The sequence below is a fragment of the Panulirus ornatus genome, chromosome 50 (genome assembly GCF_036320965.1).
Source record: "Panulirus ornatus isolate Po-2019 chromosome 50, ASM3632096v1, whole genome shotgun sequence".
In the NCBI taxonomy this organism is placed as follows: Eukaryota; Metazoa; Arthropoda; class Malacostraca; order Decapoda; family Palinuridae; genus Panulirus; species Panulirus ornatus.
This window is the reverse complement of record NC_092273.1, coordinates 23,734,072-23,759,071: the sequence shown is the minus strand read 5'-3', so window position 1 is coordinate 23,759,071 and position 25,000 is coordinate 23,734,072. Positions and strand designations below refer to the sequence as shown.

The following is a 25,000-nucleotide window of genomic DNA, read 5'->3' as shown; positions in this document are numbered from 1 at the left end:
GGTGTATGTGTGTGTGTGAACACGTTACCACATTGACCCATGTAAACTTCATTACCTCAGCCATAGCTTATACCATTTGGGGAGGTCTCCAGGTGATTAGAATTTGGGGCGCGTATTTGCATAAATTTTGCATATGTAATGAAAAAATCGCGCGCGCGTATATATATATATATATATATATATATATATATATATATACACACCACACCATCCCGCTTCCACACACACACCACACCATCCCGCTTCCACACCACACCACCAACCATCTCGCTCCCCAGAGACACGAGGCAGAGACCGTCTCCGCTTCCACCAGACGTCATCTTCACGGAGCGTGACGACTGAAATAAACCCACTGATTACAAACATCCTCAGTGGTAGTGTGTGTGTGTGTCTGTGTTTTTGGGGATGGGTCATGAGGTAGGAGTCTCTGACCTTGACCTGACGAGCGGCAGATGGATGACCTGCACGGGAGGAGGTCAAAGTTAACATTTCCCATAATAACTTACGTATCGTGTCAGTGTTTTGATTAACACGTAGTAGTCATAATATATTGATATATTAATTGTATGGCTTAAGGGTAACTATAACACCTTTTTAGGGCAACTATAAGACCTTTTTTAGGGTAACTATAAGTCCTTTTCAGGGTAATTATAAGACCTTTTTACGGCAATTATAAGACCTTTTTACGGCAATTATAAGACCTTTTTAGGGCAATTATAAGACCTTTTTAGGGCAACTATGAGACCTTTTTAGGTCAACTATAAGACCGTTTTAGGGCAACTATAAGACCTTCAAACGTTTTCTAGCTTCGCATTGAAGCAATGTAACGTTTTCTAGCTTCTCAACCAAGCAATACAAGACCTTCCGACGTTTTCTGACGTGGCAGCACAAGACCCTGGAACGTTTTCTATCCGAGCGTTACGTCTGGGTGAGATCAGACCAGAGCATAGACCATTACCACGGCCCAGGAGAGAGAGAGAGAGAGAGAGAGAGAGAGAGAGAGAGAGAGAGAGAGAGAGAGAGAGAGAGAGAGAGAGGTTGATCTGGCTCATTGACTCTCGTAGCTTGCCACGGATTCCACTCGTTTTCGCCCCCCATCCGTTTCTTATCGCCTTCGCTCTTCGATTGGACTCTCTTGTGTTCGGACGTTTGGCTGTATGTAGATGGAGGCGTCGCTTGTCTGATGTCGCCATGGCTCTGCGTGGTTAGCGGACACGTCCGTGAACTGGGGACGTAAGCATTGTGTGGTGTGTGTGTGTGTGTGTGTGTGTGTGTGTGTAGTGTGTGTGTGTGGTGTGTGTGTAGTGTGTGTATGTGGTGTGTGTGTGTGTGTGTCTATCCTCCCCCGTCAGGCGAAGGTATAGGGGGAGTGGCTAGTGGTGAGTCTATCCTCCCACGTCAGGCGAAGGTATAGGAGGAGTGGATAGCGGTGAGTCTCTCCTCCCACGTCAGGCGAAGGTATAGGAGGAGTGGATAGCGGTGAGTCTATCCTCCCACGTCAGGCGAAGGTATAGGAGGAGTGGATAGCGGTGAGTCTATCCTCCCACGTCAAGCCGACTGTAAGGCACAAATTTTGGGGGCTGTTTTTCTTCTCTTGTGATTACGAGACAGGAGGACGAGCTGGATGAGAGGGGGGGGGGTGTATCTGTCGGCGGGACGGGAGGGAGAGAGACGGTGAGGGGGGAACGTGGTTATGGGAGAAGCGTGCGCGTGGTAGACGGGAGAGCTTCTCCAAGTAGACAGGAGTGTCTAGCAGGTTGTTTAAGTAGACGGGAGTGCCTAGCAGGTTGGCCAGGTAGACAGGAGTGCCTAGCAGGTTGTCCAAGTAGACAGGAGTGCCTAGCAGGTTGTCCTAGTAGACAGGAGTGCCTAGCAGGTTGTCCTAGTAGACAGGAGTGCCTAGCAGGTTGTCCAGGTAGACAGGAGTGCCTAGCAGGTTGTCCAAGTAGACAGGAGTGCCTAGCAGGTTGTCCAAGTAGACAGGAGTGCCTAGCAGGTTGTCCAGGTAGACAGGAGTGCCTAGCAGGTTGTCCAGGTAGACAGGAGTGCCTAGCAGGTTGTCCAGGTAGACAGGAGTGCCTAGCAGGTTGTCCAGGTAGACAGGAGTGCCTAGCAGGCTGTCCAGGTAGACAGGAGTGCCTAGCAGGCTGTCCAGGTAGACAGGAGTGCCTAGCAGGCTGTCCAGGTAGACAGGAGTGCCTAGCAGGTTGTCCAGGTAGACAGGAGTGCCTAGCAGGTTGTCCAAGTAGACAGGAGTGCCTAGCAGGTTGTCCAAGTAGACAGGAGTGCCTAGCAGGTTGTCCAAGTAGACAGGAGTGCCTAGCAGGTTGTCCAGGTAGACAGGAGTGCCTAGCAGGCTGTCCAGGTAGACAGGAGTGCCTAGCAGGCTGTCCAGGTAGACAGGAGTGCCTAGCAGGCTGTCCAGGTAGACAGGAGTGCCTAGCTGGCTGTCCAGGTAGACAGGAGTGCCTAGCAGGCTGTCCAGGTAGACAGGAGTGCCTAGCAGGCTGTCCAGGTAGACAGGAGTGCCTAGCAGGCTGTCCAGGTAGACAGGAGTGCCTAGCAGGTTGTCCAGGTAGACAGGAGTGCCTAGCAGGTTGTCCAGGTAGACAGGAGTGCCTAGCAGGTTGTCCAGGTAGACAGGAGTGCCTAGCAGGTTGTCCAGGTAGACAGGAGTGCCTAGCAGGTTGTCCAGGTAGACAGGAGTGCCTAGCAGGCTGTCCAGGTAGACAGGAGTGCCTAGCAGGTTGTCCAGGTAGACAGGAGTGCCTAGCAGGCTGTCCAGGTAGACAGGAGTGCCTAGCAGGCTGTCCAGGTAGACAGGAGTGCCTAGCAGGCTGTCCAGGTAGACAGGAGTGCCTAGCAGGCTGTCCAGGTAGACAGGAGTGCCTAGCAGGCTGTCCAGGTAGACAGGAGTGACTAGCAGGCTGTCCAGGTAGACAGGAGTGCCTAGCAGGCTGTCCAGGTAGACAGGAGTGCCTAGCAGGCTGTCCAGGTAGACAGGAGTGCCTAGCTGGCTGTCCAAGTAGACAGGAGTGCCTAGCAGGCTGTCCAGGTAGACAGGAGTGCCTAGCAGGCTGTCCAGGTAGACAGGAGTGCCTAGCAGGTTGTCCAGGTAGACAGGAGTGCCTAGCAGGTTGTCCAGGTAGACAGGAGTGCCTAGCAGGTTGTCCAGGTAGACAGGAGTGCCTAGCAGGTTGTCCAGGTAGACAGGAGTGCCTAGCAGGTTGTCCAGGTAGACAGGAGTGCCTAGCAGGTTGTCCAGGTAGACAGGAGTGCCTAGCAGGTTGTCCAAGCAGACATGAGTGCCTAGCAAGTAATCCCTGTGTGGTCGTTTATGTAGAGCGTTTTTCGCCGTCTTAAACGACCAGATCCGTGTGAGGGAAGGGGGCAAGGGGCATTTAAAGATATGTATTGGGTATTGACGTTGTTTAACAATGTGGTTAAGGTCGTTCGTCCCATGGTTAGGTGAAGCGGCGACGGCTTTCCGAATGTTTGTCACTGTGTTGGAGTTGGCCTGAGCCGGGCTGGGTCCAGGGGCACAGGTGTACGGGTGTGTGTGTGTGTGTGTGTGTGTGTGTGTGATGGCGTCCAGGAAGATGTTATGGAATAATACGGTAACTACTTCCATGAGGTTAGAAAGCAGGGATGTGTAATTAAAGTGCCTGGAACGTAGAGAAAGAAAGAATTCGTTGAGTTAGATTGTAAAGGAAGGTTTAGGTTTAGAATGAAGTTGGAAATGAACCACATGGATTCCAGACCTCCAGCGCGACGGGGTCTATGAACTACATGGTTTCCAGACCTCCAGCGCGACGGGGTATGGGAACTACATGGTTTCCAGACCTCCAGCGCGACGGGTCTATGAACTCCATAGTTTCCAGGCTTCCAGCGCGACGGGGTCTCTGAACTACATGGTTTCCAGACCTCCAGCGCGACGGGGTCTATGAACTACTTGGTTTCCAGACCTCCAGCGCGACGGGTCTATGAACTCCATAGTTTCCAGGCTTCCAGCGTGACGGGGTCTATGAACTACATGGTTTCCAGACCTCCAGCGCGACGGGTCTATGAACTACATGGTTTCCAGGCTTCCAGCGCGACGGGGTTTGTTAACTACATGGCTTCCAGACCTCCAGCGCGACGGCTCTATGAACCACATGGTTTCCAGGCCTCCAGCGCGACGGGGTCTATGAAATACATTGTTTCCAGACCTCCAGCGCGACGGGGTCTGTGAACTACATGGCTTCCAGACCTCCAGCGTGACGGGTCTGTGAACCACATGGTTTCCAGGCTTCCAGCGCGACGGGGTCTGTGAACTACATGGTTTCCAGGCTTCCAGCGCGACGGGGTCTGTGAACCACATGGTTTCCAGACCTCAATAAAACGGGTCAGTTACATCAAGAGTAACGAAGACAAACATTTGTGTGGACGTTTGGGGTTTTATACGGAAGGCCAGTAAAACATTAGCGGCTGACTGCTTCGCCTTGGGCGACCACGGGCAGATGTTGTGGAACCGGCGGGGCGAACCTCACCCTCGACTGAGGGCGACCCCCTGGCACTGGATGTGATCCCACGCGTATTGTAGGGACGGCCTCCACAGACCTGACCGGGACCTGTGGATCCAGAGGTGGCAGGGCTGTCGAGGGATCCCTTCCTGTTACAACCTTCTGCCATCACCACAGCCCTCCCTAAGCAGGAGGTCAGGTCCTGGGGGAGAGGAAACAGGAGGGAAAGAAGGATGGAAATCAAGAGGAAAAGGAGGGAGACGTTTGCAAGATAGTATGTATCGTGTGGGAGAGGGGAAAACCCACTAGGGCTGGTGTGTGGTGGCTGAGGCCAGAGGAGCGAGAGATGGAGGGAGGCCCATACCATCGACACGGTGTGTCTGCGAAGGATGCGCTGTGCCGCTGGTGGCACAGATGCCGAGGGCGGAGGACACCTGTTGTTATCCCCCGCTGCTGGTGTGTTGAGGCTGTGTGTGTGTGTGTGTGTGTGTGTGTGTGGTGCGCACACCGTGTGAGCGGTTTTGGGTTGGATGGTGTGTCTTTCTTCGCTCGGAGGATGAGACTCCCGCGCCGCCCTCTGTCCCTCTCTTCGTGGGGTTATTGGTGTCTTTACTGCGGGCGCTCACGCACGCCTGGAGGCGCGCATGACCACAGACACTCACCAGCAGGAGGTTTAACCCCCCCCCCCCTCACCCTCACCGTCCCTACCTCTTCCCTGGTGGACACGACACGCACGGAACCGACATGCACGTCCTATCTCTCTCTCTCTCTCTCTCTCTCTCTCTTTCGTCAAGGGTCAGGACGACATATGACCTCTCTTCCCCTCTCCTCTCACAGTACCCGACCGACCTCACAGATGTGTGTGTGTGTGTGTCCACACCTCTCTCGTGGTTCTGCTATGGGCATCTGTACACTAGACGTGGCACGACCCCTCCTCCCACTCCAACTAACTCGAGCGCCTTGATCGAAATCCTTCATTGAGTAAATAAATGCCTGTGTCATGTAGTGTCTTTCACCTTTTCGTGCCGTGTACTGGAGGTAGCTCCGCAAGTGTGTACTCTTACATACACAAGCCTCTTAAACTCATGGAAGCTGTCTGGAATTCGTATTTTGTTCTGCCCACACCTCTTTACCCATGGGGTAATGTGTCATCCACTGGGAATACACTGGAATTAAACATTAACCGCCATACATTCTGGGTTATTTTAGTACCTCATATATGTACAGATTACTCGTTGTTTGGTTCATTTTGTAGCCCGCCTCGATAACCACTTCCCTGGTACATTCTCCTCTGAATGTATACAATACAGGTCTTGTTGGCCCGTCATCCCCCATATATCAACTTCTGTTCTTTCTTTCTTTCTTTCTTTCTTTTTATCCCCTGGACTTCAGTCCTCGCGTCACCCGGGTCTTTCATTCCATAGATGTCAACATGTCATTTTCCCCCTCTTGCACGACACTTGGTAGATAACACACACTTGGTAGATAGTGTTATCTCTGTGTAGACATCAGATAACATCACGGATGTCCGGGGAGGTTACCAAGGAGGTCGCCAAGACGGTGACCTCTTCTGACCTCCCATCGCCGGAGGTGTTGGTGACGCGACACCCTGCCACCCATCTTCTGTTTCTCGCTCGATTTCTTTCAGCCGTTTTCTAACACGGACGTATGATGCTCCGGCCTTTTTTATTTATTTGTATTTTCCTTTGATTTAAATGTATTTCCCGTTTTTTTATGTCGTTTCATCCGTTCATTCCTAGTTCGGGAATGGCCTGTAGACAGGCCAGAGCATGGCCTGTAGACAGGCCAGAGCATGGCCTGTAGACAGGCCATGCTCTGGGCGTCTTATTTAAATGCCATACGTGTCATTTTTTTTTTTCGGGCGTTTTATAAACGACAACTTAAGCTTAGTATATATATTCTCTCTCGAAACAGAAGCAGGAGGAGGAGGAGGGGCCCGTTCAAGCTTGGGGTCCGTGTGACAAGCTGGGGGGGGGGTTTGATTTAAGGAAAGCTTAGGTTAAGCTCAGGTTGAGCCAGAGAGAGAGAGAGAGAGTCAGGCGGTCATGTCTGTGTAAACCCATGTGTGTGTGTGTGTGTGTGTGTGTGTGTGTATGTATGTATGTATGTATGTATGTATGTGTGTGTATGTGTTTGTGTGTGAATGTGTATGTATGTGTGTGTGTGTGTGTGTGTGTGGCACCACATGAGCCAGGCACAGTGAACATGCTGATGCCCCTGGTGGAGGCCAAGCTGTTCATCATGTTCTACACTGCTTATAGAAAACGGTTCCTCCTTTTTTTTTTCTAGAACACATTACCACCCACTCCTAGATCTTCGTGGCCTCCTAGAACGTACGTGCCAGGACCTAGCGACTGTCCCAGATCTCTAGTACGCCCCCCTCCCCCCCGTCCCCCTTTCTAGAGCGTTCACAATGTGTTCTAGAACACGGTGACGTCATCTAGAACATCCCAGGCACCCCTCACCTAGAATATGCGCTCTACGTCCCGTTCCTCATGCGATGAGCGGACCGTACTATCTAGAACTCTAGGAAAGTACTGACCCCATTCCTGGCTCTCCAGGAAAGTACTGACCCCATTCCTGGCTCTCCAGGAAAGTACTGACCCCATTCCTGGCTCTCCAGGAAAGCAATGGCCCCATTCCTGGCTCTCCAGGAAAGTACTGACCCCATTCCTGGCTCTCCAGGAAAGTAATGGCCCCATTCCTGGCTCTCCAGGAAAGTACTGACCCCATTCCTGGCTCTCCAGGAAAGTACTGACCCCATTCCTGGCTCTCCAGGAAAGCAATGGCCCCATTCCTGGCTCTCCAGGAAAGTACTGACCCCATTCCTGGCTCTCCAGGAAAGTAATGGCCCCATTCCTGGCTCTCCAGGAAAGTAATGGCCCCATTCCTGGCTCTCCAGGAAAGTAATGGCCCCATTCCTGGCTCTCCAGGAAAGTACTGACCCCATTCCTGGCTCTCTAGGAAAGTAATGGCCCCATTCCTGGCTCTCCAGGAAAGTAATGGCCCCATTCCTGGCTCTCCAGGAAAGTAATGGCCCCATTCCTGGAACATGGCACGTGTTCTCGAGGAGAAATGTGCTCTCTGGATCATCCAGTTGAATATCTGGAATATATATATATATATATATATATCCCCCCTCCTCCCCCAGCGTCGGGGACACCCCCACCCCCAGCGTCGGGGACACCCCCACCCCCAGCGTCGGGGACACCCCCACCCCCAGCGTCGGGGACACCCCCACACCCAGCGTCGGGGACACCCCAGCGTCGGGGACACCCCCACCCCCAGCGTCGGGGACACCCCCACACCCAGCGTCGGGGACACCCCCACCCCCCAGCGTCGAGGACACCCCCACCCCCAGCGTCGGGGACACCCCCACCCCCAGCGTCGGGGACACCCCCACCCCCAGCGTCGGGGACACCCCCACCCCCAGCGTCGGGGACACCCCCACCCCCAGCGTCGGGGACACCCCCAGCGTCGGGGACACCCCCACCCCCAGCGTCGGGGGACACCCCCACCCCCAGCGTCGGGGACACCCCCACCCCCAGCGTCGGGGACACCCCCCACCCCCAGCGTCGGGGACACCCCCACCCCCAGCGTCGGGGACACCCCCACCCCCAGCGTCGGGGACACCCCCAGCGTCGGGGACACCCCTACCCTACTCAGTCCCTCTTTCGAATCCGTTTGATCTCATCCTCGGGACCCAATGATTTTTAACCTCCACGTTATATAAAGCGTGCGAAATCCTCCCCTTACCCCGCGCGCGCGCGCTCTACCGCCTTCATACTTCACGCCAGCCAGCCAGCCAGACCTGCCCTCCCAAGTCGAGCCTGAAAACTTTATCCCTTCCCTCCCTCCCTCCCTCCCTCCCTTCCCTCCCTCCCTCCGCCAGAAGGATCGCCTCTCATTACGTTCAGAAGGCCCCCCACCCCACCCCACCCCACCCCTTCCCCTCCGTTCCTTCCTCCTTGCGTCCCATTCCCCAGCCAGCGGTCATGAGGGAGCGACACACACACACACACACACACTCCATGGCTTTGTAAGGGAATGTCTTTCTTTGCCTTTTCTGTACCTCGCTCCAGCACTTCCGAGGAGGCACAGACAGTGTGCTTGTCCCTTCCGTCTCGTGTCGTCTTCCTCGCCTTCTGCTGCGTCTCCTGCACTCGAAGGGGTCCATGGTTCCTCCCAGCCCTCCAGAGGTGTCCCCAGTTTCGCTCCCGTGTCCCAGACGGCCCCGCGTCTCGTCCCGCGAACCCAGAAATGTCCCCACGTGGGGAAAGGTCCCAGTACGCCTTCGTATCCCATTTGGATTCTTCAGCCTCCCTCCCTGCCATGTTCGGTCCCTCCCGCTCCCTAGCATCATGTGGGATGTTGCCCTCCCATCACGTCCCAAGAGGTGGGCGTGTCACCCCCCCTGCGTACAGGGGAAGGTTCCTCCCTCACCATCCGATCTCCGGAGGCCCTTCGCCTCGCGAGGCCCGTGCATAAGGAGGGGGTCGGTCCTGGTTCCACCCGTGCATCGCGCGCGACGCCCCCACTCACACCAGCAGACAGCGAAGCGGGGGTCTGCTTAAAGCGCGCGACGCCCCCACTCACACCAGCAGACAGCGAAGCGGGGGTCTGCTTAAAGCGCGCGACGCCCCCACTCACACCAGCAGACAGCGAAGCGGGGGGTCTGCTTAAAGCGCGGTTCATCCCAAGAGCCTCACTTCTTCACCCCTCTGCGTTACGAGGGTCCTCACACCGCCTCTTTTTCCTCCCCTACAAGCGGTGTTGAAGGCTCAAGGGGCACCATCCTGTGCGTGTGCGTGTGTGTCTGTGTGTGTAGTAGAGTGCGCAGGAGGGTAGAAGGTGTGAGGAGGAGTGTGTGTGTGTAGTAGAGTGCGCAGGAGGGCAGAAGGCAAGGAGGAGTGTGTGTGTGTGTGTGTAGTAGAGTGCGCAGGAGGGTAGAAGGTGTGAGGAGGAGCATCAGTTCTTGCCCTCTTCCCCTCCAGGCACGAGTGTGTTGGCCGTATATACATGATGCAGCGCCAGCTGTTAAAGGTGCTGCGCTCTTACCACCACTGGCTCATATTGCCTCACATGTGTGTGGGGGGGGGTGTGATTGCCTCGAGTTGATTGCCTTCATCTGTGTGAAAACCGACTGCTAAATAGAAGAAGAGGAGGAGGAGGAGGGAGGGATGGGTTCGTCGTCTCATGGTGCCAGCCAACACGTCGTACGACCAGGCATGTTGGCAGCGGGCCGGGGGTGGGAGAGAGAGAAAGAGGGCGGGGGGAGGAAATGAGCCAATATGGCCCCGTTTGAACAAGAGGCATTAGGAAAACGCCAGCCAGCCAGCCAGCCCCGGTTTGTCCACTTGGCGGGGCGGCCCCGTGTACTGGAACGGGCAAAAGTCTATTGATCAGGCGAGACCTGATGTGTCTCTGTTCGATGTTTTAACTCCCTCTCTAATTGTTAGCTCGCGTCAAGGGCGCGGGACTTTCTGTGTGTGATGCCAGGACACACTCTACACGCTGGCTGACAACATCCATCTCTCCTCCTACTCCTCCTCCTCCTCCTACTCGATGCCCCGGTTGCCAGGCCACTAAACCCCACTCACCGCTGCCACTACTCCCTCTCCTAGGCCTCCTAGCCCATGCTGGCTACCAGGGGGCCCTCTCTCTCTCTCTCCAGCTCATGGCTGACTACCAGGTCCCTCCAGTCACACATGACTACCAGGTCCCTCTCCAGCCTATGGCTGATACCAGGTCCCTCTCCAGCCCACGCTTGTTTACCAGGTCCCTCTCCAGTCACACCTGACTACCAGGTCCCTCTCCAACCACACCTGACTACCAGGTCCCTCTCCAGCCACACCTGGCTACCAGGTCCCTCCAGCCACACCTGACTACCAGGTCCCTCCAGCCACACCTGACTACCAGGTCCCTCTCCAGCCCACGCTTGACTACCAGGTCACTCTCCAGCCACACCTGACTACCAGGTCCCTCTCCAGCCACACCTGACTACCAGGTCCCTCCAGCCACACCTGACTACCAGGTCCCTCTCCAGCCACACCTGACTACCAGGTCCCTCCAGCCACACCTGACTACCAGGTCCCTCTCCAGCCACACCTGACTATCAGGTCCCACTCCTGCCACACCTGACTACCAGGTCCCTCTGCAGCCACACCTGACTGCCAGGTCCCTCTCCAGCCACACCTGACTGCCAGGTCCCACTCCAGCCACACCTGACTACCAGGTCCCTCCAGCCACACCTGACTACCAGGTCCCACTCCAGCCACACCTGACTGCCAGGTCCCACTCCAGCCACACCTGACTACCAGGTCCCACTCCAGCCACATCTGACTGCCAAATCTCTCCAGCCACACCTGACTGCCAGGTCCCACTACAGCCACACCTGATTACCAGGTCCCTCTGCAGCCACACCTGACTACCAGGTCCCTCTCCAGCCACACCTGACTACCAGGTCCCTCTCCAGCCACACCTGACTACCAGGTCCCTCTGCAGCCACACCTGACTACCAGGTCCCTCTCTAGCCACACCTGACTACCAGGTCCCTCTCCAGCCACACCTGACTACCAGGTCCCTCTCCAGCCACACCTGACTACTAGGTCCCTCTCCAGCCACCACACGAAGCCTCCTGTAACCATCTCGGAAGCTCGTAAACACCACTGCTGCCACCACTGAAGACGCCACTATACTTCCACCTTAAAAAAAAAGATAACATTACTGTTGCCACCACCATAAGATTTCTACTGCCACCACCCCTGAAAACACCACTGCTTTCACCACCACTGATAACACCACTGCTGCCACCACCACTGAAAACACCACTGCTTTCACCACCACTGATAACACCACTGCTGCCACCACCACTGATAACACCACTGCTGCCACCACCACTGATGACATCACTGCTGCCACCTGTGCTCACTGTTGACAGACACCACCACTACTACCATCAATATAGATCAGGAATATACCGGCTGTTGTCAGGAATGTACCGGCTGTTGCCAGGAATGTACCGGCTGTTGTCTGGAATACATCGGCTGTTGTCAGGAATATTCCAGCTGTTGTCAGGAATATACCAGCTGTTGTCAGGAATGTAGCGGCTGTTGTCAGGAATATACCAGCTGTTGTCAGGAATGTACCGGCTGTTAGGAATGTACCGGCTGTTGTCAGGAATATACCAGCTGTTGTCAGGAATGTACCGGCTGTTGTCAGGAATATACCAGCTGTTGTCAGGAATTTACCGGCTGTTGTCAGGAATATACCAGCTGTTGTCAGGAATGTACCGGCTGTTGTCAGGAATGTACCAGCTGTTGTCAGGAATGTACCGGCTGTTGTCAGGAATGTACCGGCTGTTGTCAGGAATATACCGGCTGTTGTCAGGAATGTACCGGCTGTTGTCAGGAATAAAACCAGCTGTTGTCAGGAATGTACGGCTGTTGTCAGGAATGTACCGGCTGTTGCCAGGAATGTACCGGCTGTTGCCAGGAATGTACCGGCTGTTGCCAGGAATGTACCGGCTGTTGCCAGGAATGTACCGGCTGTTGCCAGGAATGTACCGGCTGTTGCCAGGAATGTACCGGCTGTTGCCAGGAATGTACCGGCTGTTGCCAGGAATGTACCGGCTGTTGCCAGGAATGTACCGGCTGTTGCCAGGAATGTACCGGCTGTTGCCAGGAATGTACCGGCTGTTGCCAGGAATGTACCGGCTGTTGCCAGGAATGTACCGGCTGTTGCCAGGAATGTACCGGCTGTTGCCAGGAATGTACCGGCTGTTGTCAGGAATGCACCGGCTGTTGTCAGGAATATACCAGCTGTTGTCAGGAATATACCAGCTGTTGTCAGGAATGCACCGGCTGTTGTCAGGAATGCACCGGCTGTTGTCAGGAATATACCAGCTGTTGTCAGGAATGTAGCGGCTGTTGTCAGGAATGTACCGGCTGTTGCCAGGAATGTACCGGCTGTTGTCAGGAATGTACGGCTGTTGTCAGGAATATACCAGCTGTTGTCAGGAATATACCAGCTGTTGTCAGGAATATACCAGCTGTTGTCAGGAATATACCAGCTGTTGTCAGGAATATACCAGCTGTTGTCAGGAATATACCAGCTGTTGTCAGGAATATACCAGCTGTTGTCAGGAATATACCAGCTGTTGTCAGGAATGTACCGCTGTTGTCAGGAATGTACCGCTGTTGTCAGGAATGTAGCGGCTGTTGTCAGGAATATACCAGCTGTTGTCAGGAATATACCGGCTGTTGTCAGGAATATACCAGCTGTTGTCAGGAATATACCAGCTGTTGTCAGGAATGCACCGGCTGTTGTCAGGAATGTACCGGCTGTTGCCAGGAATGTACCGGCTGTTGCCAGGAATGTACCGCTGTTGTCAGGAATGTACCGCTGTTGTCAGGAATATACCAGCTGTTGTCAGGAATATACCAGCTGTTGTCAGGAATGCACCGGCTGTTGTCAGGAATATACCAGCTGTTGTCAGGAATGTACCGCTGTTGTCAGGAATATACCAGCTGTTGTCAGGAATATACCAGCTGTTGTCAGGAATGCACCGGCTGTTGTCAGGAATGCACCGGCTGTTGTCAGGAATGTACCGCTGTTGTCAGGAATATACCAGCTGTTGTCAGGAATATACCAGCTGTTGTCAGGAATGCACCGGCTGTTGTCAGGAATATACCAGCTGTTGTCAGGAATATACCAGCTGTTGTCAGGAATGCACCGGCTGTTGTCAGGAATGTAGCGGCTGTTGTCAGGAATATACCAGCTGTTGTCAGGAATATACCAGCTGTTGTCAGGAATATACCGGCTGTTGTCAGGAATGTAGCGGCTGTTGTCAGGAATGTACGGCTGTTGTCAGGAATGTACCGCTGTTGTCAGGAATGTACCGCTGTTGTCAGGAATGTACCGGCTGTTGCCAGGAATGTACCGGCTGTTGTCAGGAATATACCAGCTGTTGTCAGGAATGTACCGGCTGTTGTCAGGAATGTAGCGGCTGTTGTCAGGAATATACCAGCTGTTGTCAGGAATATACCAGCTGTTGTCAGGAATATACCAGCTGTTGTCAGGAATATACCAGCTGTTGTCAGGAATATACCAGCTGTTGTCAGGAATATACCAGCTGTTGTCAGGAATGTACCGGCTGTTGCCAGGAATGTACCGCTGTTGTCAGGAATGTAGCGGCTGTTGTCAGGAATGTAGCGGCTGTTGTCAGGAATATACCAGCTGTTGTCAGGAATGTACGGCTGTTGTCAGGAATGTACCGCTGTTGTCAGGAATATACCAGCTGTTGTCAGGAATATACCAGCTGTTGTCAGGAATATACCAGCTGTTGTCAGGAATATACCAGCTGTTGTCAGGAATATACCAGCTGTTGTCAGGAATATACCAGCTGTTGTCAGGAATATACCAGCTGTTGTCAGGAATATACCAGCTGTTGTCAGGAATATACCAGCTGTTGTCAGGAATGTACGGCTGTTGTCAGGAATATACCAGCTGTTGTCAGGAATGTACCGGCTGTTGTCAGGAATGTACCGCTGTTGTCAGGAATGTACGGCTGTTGTCAGGAATATACCAGCTGTTGTCAGGAATGCACCGGCTGTTGTCAGGAATATACCAGCTGTTGTCAGGAATGTACGGCTGTTGTCAGGAATGTACGGCTGTTGTCAGGAATGTACGGCTGTTGTCAGGAATGTACGGCTGTTGTCAGGAATGTACGGCTGTTGTCAGGAATGTACCGGCTGTTGTCAGGAATGTACGGCTGTTGTCAGGAATGTAGCGGCTGTTGTCAGGAATGTACGGCTGTTGTCAGGAATGTACGGCTGTTGTCAGGAATGTACGGCTGTTGTCAGGAATGTAGCGGCTGTTGTCAGGAATGTAGCGGCTGTTGTCAGGAATGTACGGCTGTTGTCAGGAATGTACGGCTGTTGTCAGGAATGTACGGCTGTTGTCAGGAATATACCAGCTGTTGTCAGGAATGTACGGCTGTTGTCAGGAATGTAGCGGCTGTTGTCAGGAATATACCAGCTGTTGTCAGGAATGTACCGCTGTTGTCAGGAATATACCAGCTGTTGTCAGGAATATACCGGCTGTTGTCAGGAATGTACGGCTGTTGTCAGGAATGTACGGCTGTTGTCAGGAATGTACGGCTGTTGTCAGGAATGTACCGCTGTTGTCAGGAATGTACGGCTGTTGTCAGGAATGTACGGCTGTTGTCAGGAATGTACGGCTGTTGTCAGGAATGCACCGGCTGTTGTCAGGAATGTAGCGGCTGTTGTCAGGAATGTAGCGGCTGTTGTCAGGAATGTACGGCTGTTGTCAGGAATGTACCGCTGTTGTCAGGAATGTAGCGGCTGTTGTCAGGAATGTAGCGGCTGTTGTCAGGAATGTACGGCTGTTGTCAGGAATGTACGGCTGTTGTCAGGAATGTACGGCTGTTGTCAGGAATGTACGGCTGTTGTCAGGAATGTACGGCTGTTGTCAGGAATGTACGGCTGTTGTCAGGAATGTAGCGGCTGTTGTCAGGAATGTAGCGGCTGTTGTCAGGAATGTACGGCTGTTGTCAGGAATGTACGGCTGTTGTCAGGAATGTAGCGGCTGTTGTCAGGAATGTACGGCTGTTGTCAGGAATGTACCGCTGTTGTCAGGAATGTAGCGGCTGTTGTCAGGAATGTACCGGCTGTTGTCAGGAATGTACCGGCTGTTGCCAGGAATGTACCGGCTGTTGCCAGGAATGTACCGGCTGTTGTCAGGAATATACCAGCTGTTGTCAGGAATATACCAGCTGTTGTCAGGAATGTACCGCTGTTGTCAGGAATATACCAGCTGTTGTCAGGAATGTACCGGCTGTTGCCAGGAATGTACCGGCTGTTGCCAGGAATGTACCGGCTGTTGCCAGGAATGTACCGGCTGTTGTCAGGAATATACCAGCTGTTGTCAGGAATGTACCGCTGTTGTCAGGAATATACCAGCTGTTGTCAGGAATGCACCGGCTGTTGTCAGGAATGTAGCGGCTGTTGTCAGGAATGTAGCGGCTGTTGTCAGGAATGCACCGGCTGTTGTCAGGAATGTACGGCTGTTGTCAGGAATATACCAGCTGTTGTCAGGAATGCACCGGCTGTTGTCAGGAATGTACCGGCTGTTGCCAGGAATGTACCGCTGTTGTCAGGAATGTACCGCTGTTGTCAGGAATGTAGCGGCTGTTGTCAGGAATGCACCGGCTGTTGTCAGGAATATACCAGCTGTTGTCAGGAATGTACCGGCTGTTGTCAGGAATATACCAGCTGTTGTCAGGAATGCACCGGCTGTTGTCAGGAATATACCAGCTGTTGTCAGGAATATACCAGCTGTTGTCAGGAATATACCAGCTGTTGTCAGGAATATACCAGCTGTTGTCAGGAATATACCAGCTGTTGTCAGGAATATACCAGCTGTTGTCAGGAATATACCACTGTTGTCAGGAATGCACCGGCTGTTGTCAGGAATATACCAGCTGTTGTCAGGAATATACCAGCTGTTGTCAGGAATATACCAGCTGTTGTCAGGAATATACCAGCTGTTGTCAGGAATATACCAGCTGTTGTCAGGAATATACCACTGTTGTCAGGAATGCACCGGCTGTTGTCAGGAATGCACCGGCTGTTGTCAGGAATGTACCGGCTGTTGTCAGGAATGTACCGGCTGTTGTCAGGAATGCACCGGCTGTTGTCAGGAATGTACCGGCTGTTGTCAGGAATGCACCGGCTGTTGTCAGGAATGTACCGGCTGTTGCCAGGAATGTACCGGCTGTTGTCAGGAATGTACCGCTGTTGTCAGGAATGTACCGCTGTTGTCAGGAATGTACCGGCTGTTGTCAGGAATGTACGGCTGTTGTCAGGAATGTACCGGCTGTTGTCAGGAATGTACCGGCTGTTGTCAGGAATGCACCGGCTGTAAGCCCGTCATGGCGCCTCTGTGTCACTCGTCGTACCCCGCGTACGACTCGTCCTACGCAACGCGTATATTCCCCACTGTGGTGAGCGCTACGCGCTGGCTCGTACCATACGTCTCCTCCTCCTCCTCCTCCAACCGATGCCCCGGTTGCCAGGCCACTAAACCCCACTCACCGCTGCCACTACTCCCTCTCCTAGGCCTCCTAGCCCATGCTGGCTACCAGGGGGCCCTCTCTCTCTCTCTCTCTCTCCTCTCTCTCTCTCTCCTCTCTCTCTCTCTCTCGTGTGTGTGTGTGTGTTGTAGGTTGGAGGGCAGACTATAGTAAGCTTTCCTTGTCTCGTCTCCTTCCCATAATTTCGAAGTATTTTCACTGTGCCTGGTGGTCGGTCAGTCTCATGTGGAGGCGTAGGGCTGGACGCCGTGGCTTGGGAGAGGAGAGAGAGAGAGAGAGGAGAGAGAGAGAGAGCAGCAGTCAGCCAGTGCTGAGCGCAGCGCAGCGCAGCGCAGCGCAGCGCAGCGCAGCGCGCCAGTAGGAGAGGAGTGTAATCCCCCCCCCCCCCCCAAGGAGACATCCGGCTCTCTCTCTCTCTCCTCTCTCTCTCTCTCTCCTCTCTCTCTCTCTCTCCTCTCTCTCTCTCTCGTGTGTGTGTGTGTGTGTGGTGTGTGTGTGTGTGAGTGTGTGTGTGTGTGTAGTAGAGTGCGCAGGAGGGTAGAAGGTGTGAGGAGGAGTGTGTGTGTGTGTGTTGTGTGTGTGTGTGTGTTGTGTGTGTGTGTGTGTGTGTGTGTGTGGTGTGTGTGTGTGTGTGTGTGGTGTGTGTGTGTGTGTGTGTTGTGTGTGTGTGTGTGTGTTGTGTGTGTGTGTGTGTGTGTGTGTGTGGTGTGTGTGTGTGTGTCACTCCTCGTCCTGGGGGTGTGGATCGCGCTATGGTCGATCGTGTTTTGAAAGTCTGTGATGGGAACCCAGCGCCTGGTAATGAGGGGGAGGGAGGTGGAGGGGGGTGGAAGTCTTTAAGAAAACTTGGTCTCGTGTTGTGGTTGAGTGATGTGGTAGTGGCTGGTGTGGTGATGATGAGGGGGGAGTGTGTGAGTGAAGTTCCTGGTGACTTTGAGTGAGTGTGTGAGGGAGTGGGTGGGGGCGTGGTGCAAGATGTGATGATGATGATAGAGAGAGAGAGAGAGAGAGAGAGAGAGAGAGAGAGAGAGAGAGAGAGAGAGAGAGAGAGAGAGAGAGGCAGCAGTCAGCCAGTGCTGAGCGCAGCGCAGCGCAGCGCGCCAGTAGGAGAGGAGTGTAATCCCCCCCCCCCCCCCCTGTACGCATGTACGCCTCGCTGGCCGCTACGTACGGTAGCAGGTCGACCCCCCCACCACGAACTCATAGTCAGGCCAGGGTACAACCCACCGCGCAAGGCGCTGCCACTAGCCATGGGGAAACGATGATATATGTGTGTGTGTGTGTGTGTGTGGGTGTGGTCAACCCACATCCTAGATAAGTACCCATGGTGATTATAGTTATCAATTACAGGGTGATTAGCAAGGTTGGTAATCGGTATTTCATTATCCTAGCAGTCCTAGCATCACAGACAGACAACCCCCCCCCCCCTCCCCCACACTAGCTAGGAAATTATCATCAGGGGGGGACAGACACCCCCCCTACCCCACCCCTGCTGTCTGCACAGTTTAATTAATTAACACATTTTATGACTGTAATTTGGGCTTGAATTTATTGGGCATGTGTGTGTGTGTGTGTGTGTGTGTGTGTGTGTGTGTGTGTGTGTGTGTGTGTGTGTGTTGTAGGTTGGAGGGCAGACTATAGTAAGCTTTCCTTGTCTCGTCTCCTTCCCATAATTTCGAAGTAATTTCTGTGCCTGGTGGTCGGTCAGTCTCATGTGGAGGCGTAGGGCTGGACGCCGTGGCTTGGGAGAGAGAGAGAGAGAGAGAGAGAGAGAGAGAGAGAGAGAGAGAGAGAGAGAGAGAGAGAGAGAGAGAGAGAGAGAGAGAGAGGTAATTGGCTATTAGTGGTGTGATAAGGTACGTGGTCACGGTACAGTGGCGTGGGGAACAGTGGTACAGTGGTCTTGGGTGGGCGGAGGTGGGTACCGTAAGCAGTTGATGGTACAGTGATGGCAGTGATAGGGTACCGTGCGCTGTCTGGAGTACAATGGTGACGGTACATTCAGTGGCGTAGGGTACAGTGTACCAGTACCTTCAGTGTGCGTAGTGTAAGGGACAGTGGTACAGTACGCTTTGTGTAGTGAAGGGTACAGTGGTACAGTACCGTTTGTGTAGTGTAAGGAACAGTGGTACAGCACCGTTTGTGTAGTGTAGGGTACAGTGGTACAGCACCGTTTGTGTAGTGTAGGGTACAGTGGTACAGTACCCTTTGTGTAGTGTAAGGAACAGTGGTACGGTACCGTTTGTGTAGTGTAAGGAACAGTGGTACGGTACCGTTTGTGTAGTGTAAGGAACAGTGGTACAGTACCGTTTGTGTAGTGTAAGGAACAGTGGTACGGTACCGTTTGTGTAGTGTAAGGAACAGTGGTACAGTACCGTTTGTGTAGGGTACAGTGGTACAGTACCGTTTGTGTAGTGTAAGGACCAGTGGTACAGTACCGTTTGTGAGTGTAGGGCACAGTGGTACAGTACCCTTTGTGTAGTGTAGGGTACAGCGGTACAGTACGCCTGGATCACCATGATACAGCGGTAGAACTCTTAAGGCTTTCCAATCCCCGACCACCTGCTCAAAATGGTAGCAAAACCGGGCTTTATTTTGGAACTTGACTCTCGAAAAAAAAGATCTCTTTGACGAAGGACTTGTTTGTGTTTGTGGCGGAGGTTTTTTCCCCACCTTCTGGTTCTCGTGTGTCAGTTCGACCCATTTCCCGTGGAAGGATGTGCGTGTTGAAGGTGTTCACTGAAGAACACGATAAACAGAGAAGAGAAGGAAAAAAATGGCCTTGTAGGACGACCAAGATGAAAAGAGAAGAGGAGGAAATAGATGGCCTTGTAGGACGACCCACGACCCATCCTTGAGCGAACACAAGTGTGTTGCCCCGTGTGGCGGAGGTGGCGACTGGCTGGATCCCACACACCTTCAAGATAAAGAGAGAGAGAGAGAGAGAGAGAGAGAGAGAGAGAGAGAGAGAGAGAGAGAGAGAGAGAGGAAAACACCACCCCGTCTGATGACTCTTTTCAAAGCGTTAATTCCCTCCTGAATAGAACACTGGTGTGTGTTGTGTGTGTGTGTGTGTGTGTGTGTGTGTGTGTGTGTGTGCGCGCGCGCGCGCTTGCATATTTTTTACCCTCCCATCCCTCCGTCCTCGGGGCGAGCGAAAATGTTCTTAAGAGACCTGAAACATGGAGCAGAGACCTGAAACATGGAGCAGAGACCTGAAACACATGGAGCAGAGACCTTTTACAACACTGGCAAAGGCCGTAATCCTTGGGGGACGACTGGGAAACACAAGGTCTGTGTTGTCATCTACTGAGTGTCAGCTGGGGAGGAAGATGTACCCTGGAGAATGTAAGGAGACATGGCCCTTGTGCAGTGGGGACATAGTGAGCCCATCGGCACAATGGACATACATAACTTTGGAATCATAATTTGGCTGTGGGTCCCGACAAGCCGAACCCAGGATTCGAACCCGTACAGGACTGTTTATCCATCTCATCTCCCGTATGGGAGGAATGATTTGAGATATGGAAGTACCCCACAAGGAAGGCCATTCTGCCCCTCCCCCCCCCCCAGAATATATGTGAATATATGTGCGTGTGTGGGCGTTTATGTATATACATGTGTATGTGGGTGGGTTGGGCCATTCTTTCGTCTGTTTCCTTGCGCTACCTCGCTAACGCGCTAGACAGCGACAAAGTATAATGAATATAGATAAAATTATATAGTTTCTTTTTTCTTTCAAACTATTCGCCATTTCCCGCGTTAGCGAGGTAGCGTTAAGAACAGAGGACTGGGCCTTTGAGGGAATATCCTCACCTGGCCCCCTTCTCTGTTCCTTCTTTTGGAAAATAGAAATAAAAAAATCGAGAGGGGAGGATTTCCAGCCACCCGCTCCCTCCCCTTTTAGTCGCCTTCTACGACACGCAGGGAATACGTGGGAAGTATTCTTTCTCCCCTATCCCCAGGGATAATATATATATATATATATATATATATATATATATATATATATATATATATATATATATATATATATATCGATGTGCTGGAAATGAGATGTTTGAGGACAATATGTGGTGTGAGGTGGTTTGATCGAGTAAGTAACGTAAGGGTAAGAGAGATGTGTGGAAATAAAAAGAGCGTGGTTGAGAGACCAGAAGAGGGTGTTTTGAAATGGTTCGGGCACATGGAGAGAATGAGTGAGGAAAGATTGACCAAGAGAATATATGTGTCGGAGGTGGTGGGAACGAGGAGAAGAGGGAGACCAAATTGGAGGTGGAAAGATGGAGTGAAAAAGATTTTGTGTGATCGGGGCCTGAACATGCAGGAGGGTGAAAGGAGGGCAAGGAATAGAGTGATTTGGAGCGATGTGGTATACCGGGGTTGACGTGCTGGCAGTGGATTGAATCAAGGCATGTGAAGCGTCTGGGGTAAACCATGGAAAGCTGTGTAGGTATGTATATTTGCGTGTGTGGACGTATGTATATACATGTGTATGGGGGTGGGTTGGGCCATTTCTTTCGTCTGTTTCCTTGCGCTACCTCGCAAACGCGGGAGACAGCGACAAAGTATAATATATAAAAAAATATAAAAATAATCAGTTGCCAAGAGTAAATGAATTTGTCCCCACGTTCTCTGTGGATCATTATAATGTCAGGAACTGTGTCGGATACAAAGATCACACTTCATCTTCGTGGGGGTGGAGCGGGTTGGATGATGGTGAGGGTGTGGGGGATTATTAGATTAAATTTTTATTATCGCCATGAAAGTTCACGTGGCGAAATGATTATTTTTTTAAGATTAGGCTTCGCTCAGGGTGTGTCGTGCAGTCGGGTGTATGACTTTAGAATGATAGTGAGGTGCGGAGGAACGCGAATGTGTGTAGATTTGAAGGTTTTGTATTGGAAGACATCTGGTCCCGACCAGGCAACGTATTGGGGGAAAGGCACGAAGTAAAAAGTCATTTGTACGACACTAGACATATCGAAGTAAGAAGTCCTTTGTACGACATATCGAAGTAAGAAGTCATTTGTACGACACTAGACATATCGAAGTAAGAAGTCCTTTGTACGACATATCGAAGTAAGAAGTCATTTGTACGACACTAGACACATCTAAGTAAGAAGTCCTTTGTACGACATATCGAAGTAAGAAGTCCTTTGTACGACATATCGAAGTAAGAAGTCCTTTGTACGACATATCGAAGTAAGAAGTCCTTTGTACGACACTAGACATATCGAAGTAAGAAGTCCTTTGTACGACATATCGAAGTAAGAAGTCCTTTGTACGACATATCGAAGTAAGAAGTCCTTTGTACGACAGTAGACATATCGAAGTAAGAAGTCCTTTGTACCACACTGGACATATCGAAGTAAGAAGTCCTTTGTACGACACTAGACATATCGAAGTAGGAAGACCTTATGTACCACACTGGACATATCGAAGTAAGAAGTCCTTTGTACCACACTGGACATATCGAAGTAAGAAGTCCTTTGTACCACACTGGACATATCGAAGTAAGAAGTCCTTTGCACCACACTGGACATATCGAAGTAAGAAGTCCTTATGTACCACATTGGACATATCGAAGTAAGAAGTCCTTATGTACCACACTGGACATATCGAATTAAGAAGTCCTTATGTACCACACTGGACATATCGAAGTAAGAAGTCCTTTGTACCACACTGGACATATCGAAGTAAGAAGTCCTTATGTACCACACTGGACATATCGAAGTAAGAAGTCCTTATGTACCACACTGGACATATCGAAGTAAGAAGTCCTTATGTACAATGGATATATCGAAGTAAGAAGTCCTTATGTACCACACTGGACATATCGAAGTAAGAAGTCCTTATGTACCACACTGGACATATCGAAGTAAGAAGTCCTTATGTTCCACACTGGACATATCGAAGTAAGAAGTCCTTATGTACCACACTGGACATATCGAAGTAGGAAGTCCTTATGTACCACACTGGACATATCGAAGTAAGAAGTCCTTATGTACCACACTAGACATTGAAGTATGAAGTCCTTTGTACCACACTGGATATATCGAAGTAGGAAGTCCTTATGTACCACACTGGATATATCGAAGTAAGAAGTCCTTATGTACCACACTGGACATATCGAAGTAAGAAGTCCTTTGCACCACACTGGACATATCGAAGTAAGAAGTCCTTTGCACCACACTGGACATATCGAAGTAAGAAGTCCTTTGCACCACACTGGACATATCGAAGTAAGAAGTCCTTTGTATCATAGCGTAAATTGCATATTTGTTCAAGATATGAGTCGGCGATAAAGAGAAAACAAACTAGAGGCTATCGTGTGACACCCAGGGGGTGGTGATGCTGTTTCCTGTGGGGCGAAGTGGCGACGGAATGGATGAGGGCAAGAAAGTATGAAAATGTACATGTGTGTTTATTTATATGTCTTTGTGTGTATATGTACGTGTATGTGGGTATATATATATATATATATATATATATATATATATATATATATATATATATATATATATATTATCCCTGGGGATAGGGGAGAAAGAATACTTCCCACGTATTCCCTGCGTGTGTGTGTTTGTACCAATTGACGATGGTGGTACGACCCTTAAGCACGGGGTTGCGACCCTTGAGCATAGCTGAACAACACTCGATTATGATTGGCTCAATCTTCGGGCTTAACCTTTACGGGTCACGTTGAAGGTCACGAGATCATACTCAGGGGCGCTAGCATCGTGCCACTGGGTCACGTCGTCCTCAAGGGTCATATAAGGTCGTGCTCAAGGGTCGTACCACTGTGCTCAAGGGTCGTTTAAGGTTGTGCTCAAGGGTCGTAACAGGTCGTGCTCAAGGGTCGTATAAGGTCGTGCTCAAGGGTCGTACCACTGTGCTCAAGGGTCGTTTAAGGTTGTGCTCAAGGGTCGTAACAGGTCGTGCTCAAGGGTCGTATAAGGTCGTGCTCAAGAGTCGTACCACTGCGCTCAAGGGTCGTAGAAGGTCGTGCTCAAGGGTCGTACCACTGTGCTCAAGGGTCGTATAAGGTCGTGCTCAAGGGTCGTAGAAGGTCGTGCTTAAGGGTCGTACCACTGTGCTCAAGGGTCGTAGAAGGTCGTGCTCAAGGGTCGTATAAGGTCGTGCTCAAGGGTCGTATAAGGTCATGCTCAAGGGTCGTGTACCGCCGTGCTGAGGGGCCGTACCGTCGTGCTCAAAGGTCGTATACCGTCGTGGTGTTCAGTAGGACCAACACCATTGTTTCCCCCAGCCAGTGTCAACAGAGAGACCTGGTCATACCAGCTCCTGTAGGAGGTTGTGTGTGTGTGTGTGTGTGTGTGTGTGTGTGTGTGTGTGTGTGCGGGGGGGGGGGGTCGTGGTGGGTGATAGACGGGGCTGATAGAGAGACAGACAGACAGAGACGATAGAAATATAGACCGTCGTGCTCAAGGATTGGCACCGTCTGGGGTCAAGGATTGGCACCGTCTGGGGTCAAGGCCCCGGGGGTCACATACTCCATGACGCATATCGAACCGGCGTGTCACGCATGACTGGATTATCGCACACTTGGCACCTCGCCTGAACACTGGCATTGTTTTCACTCTCTCTCTCTGGCTATTATGTCGATTTTCTAATATATTCTGGGCGACAAACGCCTCTCCTTCCACATAAGTGTTCTGCTTTACCCCCAGGCGTTTATAAAAAGGTTAAAGCAGTTCTTTTCGCGTTGTTTTAATTATTTCCAAGAGGAAAAAACATTTGTTTTGCATTGAAGAATTTATCTTGTTGGCAGTATCTGGCAAGAATGTGAAGAAAACGGGGATAACATACACACAGAGAGCCATAACTATATTATTTTTTTTTCACTTCGCTTCACAATAATTGATGTTGTTAGGGTCATCCGTATGCTGCCCCGGGTCTGAGGCCTGACCTTGACGGAGTCCAATCTTCGTCACCTTTGCAGCGTTGTCTGGGCGGGAAGCCCGTCTGTCGTCGCTCCTCTCCATTCGCAGGACCGCCCTCGTGATCCAAGTGCTCGCTTGCAGTGTGTGTGTGTGTGTGTGTGTGTGTGTGTGTGTGTGTTGCACATCCCCAAGGTATGGCTTCGCATTACCCAGTGGCTCTGCTGTTCTATCCGTCGTGTGTACTTGTGCCACGGGGAAGGGGGATCTCTGCATCCGTGTGTGTGTGTGTGTTGAGCGGTCGTTATTTCTAATCTTTAATGACAGAGTGAACAAATGAGAAGGACTGATGGACTTCATTGAAGGATATTGGTGGCCTGCATTTAGTGTTTATTGGGGAGGCTGCCTGGTGTTGAGCCGGAGGAGGGGGTGGCAGGTGTGGCCCTGCGGCTACCTGGTGT

The 25,000-nt window shown here is 51.8% G+C and overlaps 1 protein-coding gene across 5 annotated transcripts in view; it reads left to right on the top strand.

Moving 5' to 3' along the window:
• LOC139764667 (uncharacterized) overlaps positions 1–25,000 on the top strand; it is a 190,828-nt gene that overhangs the window by 94,026 nt on the left and 71,802 nt on the right. The window lies entirely within an intron of this gene.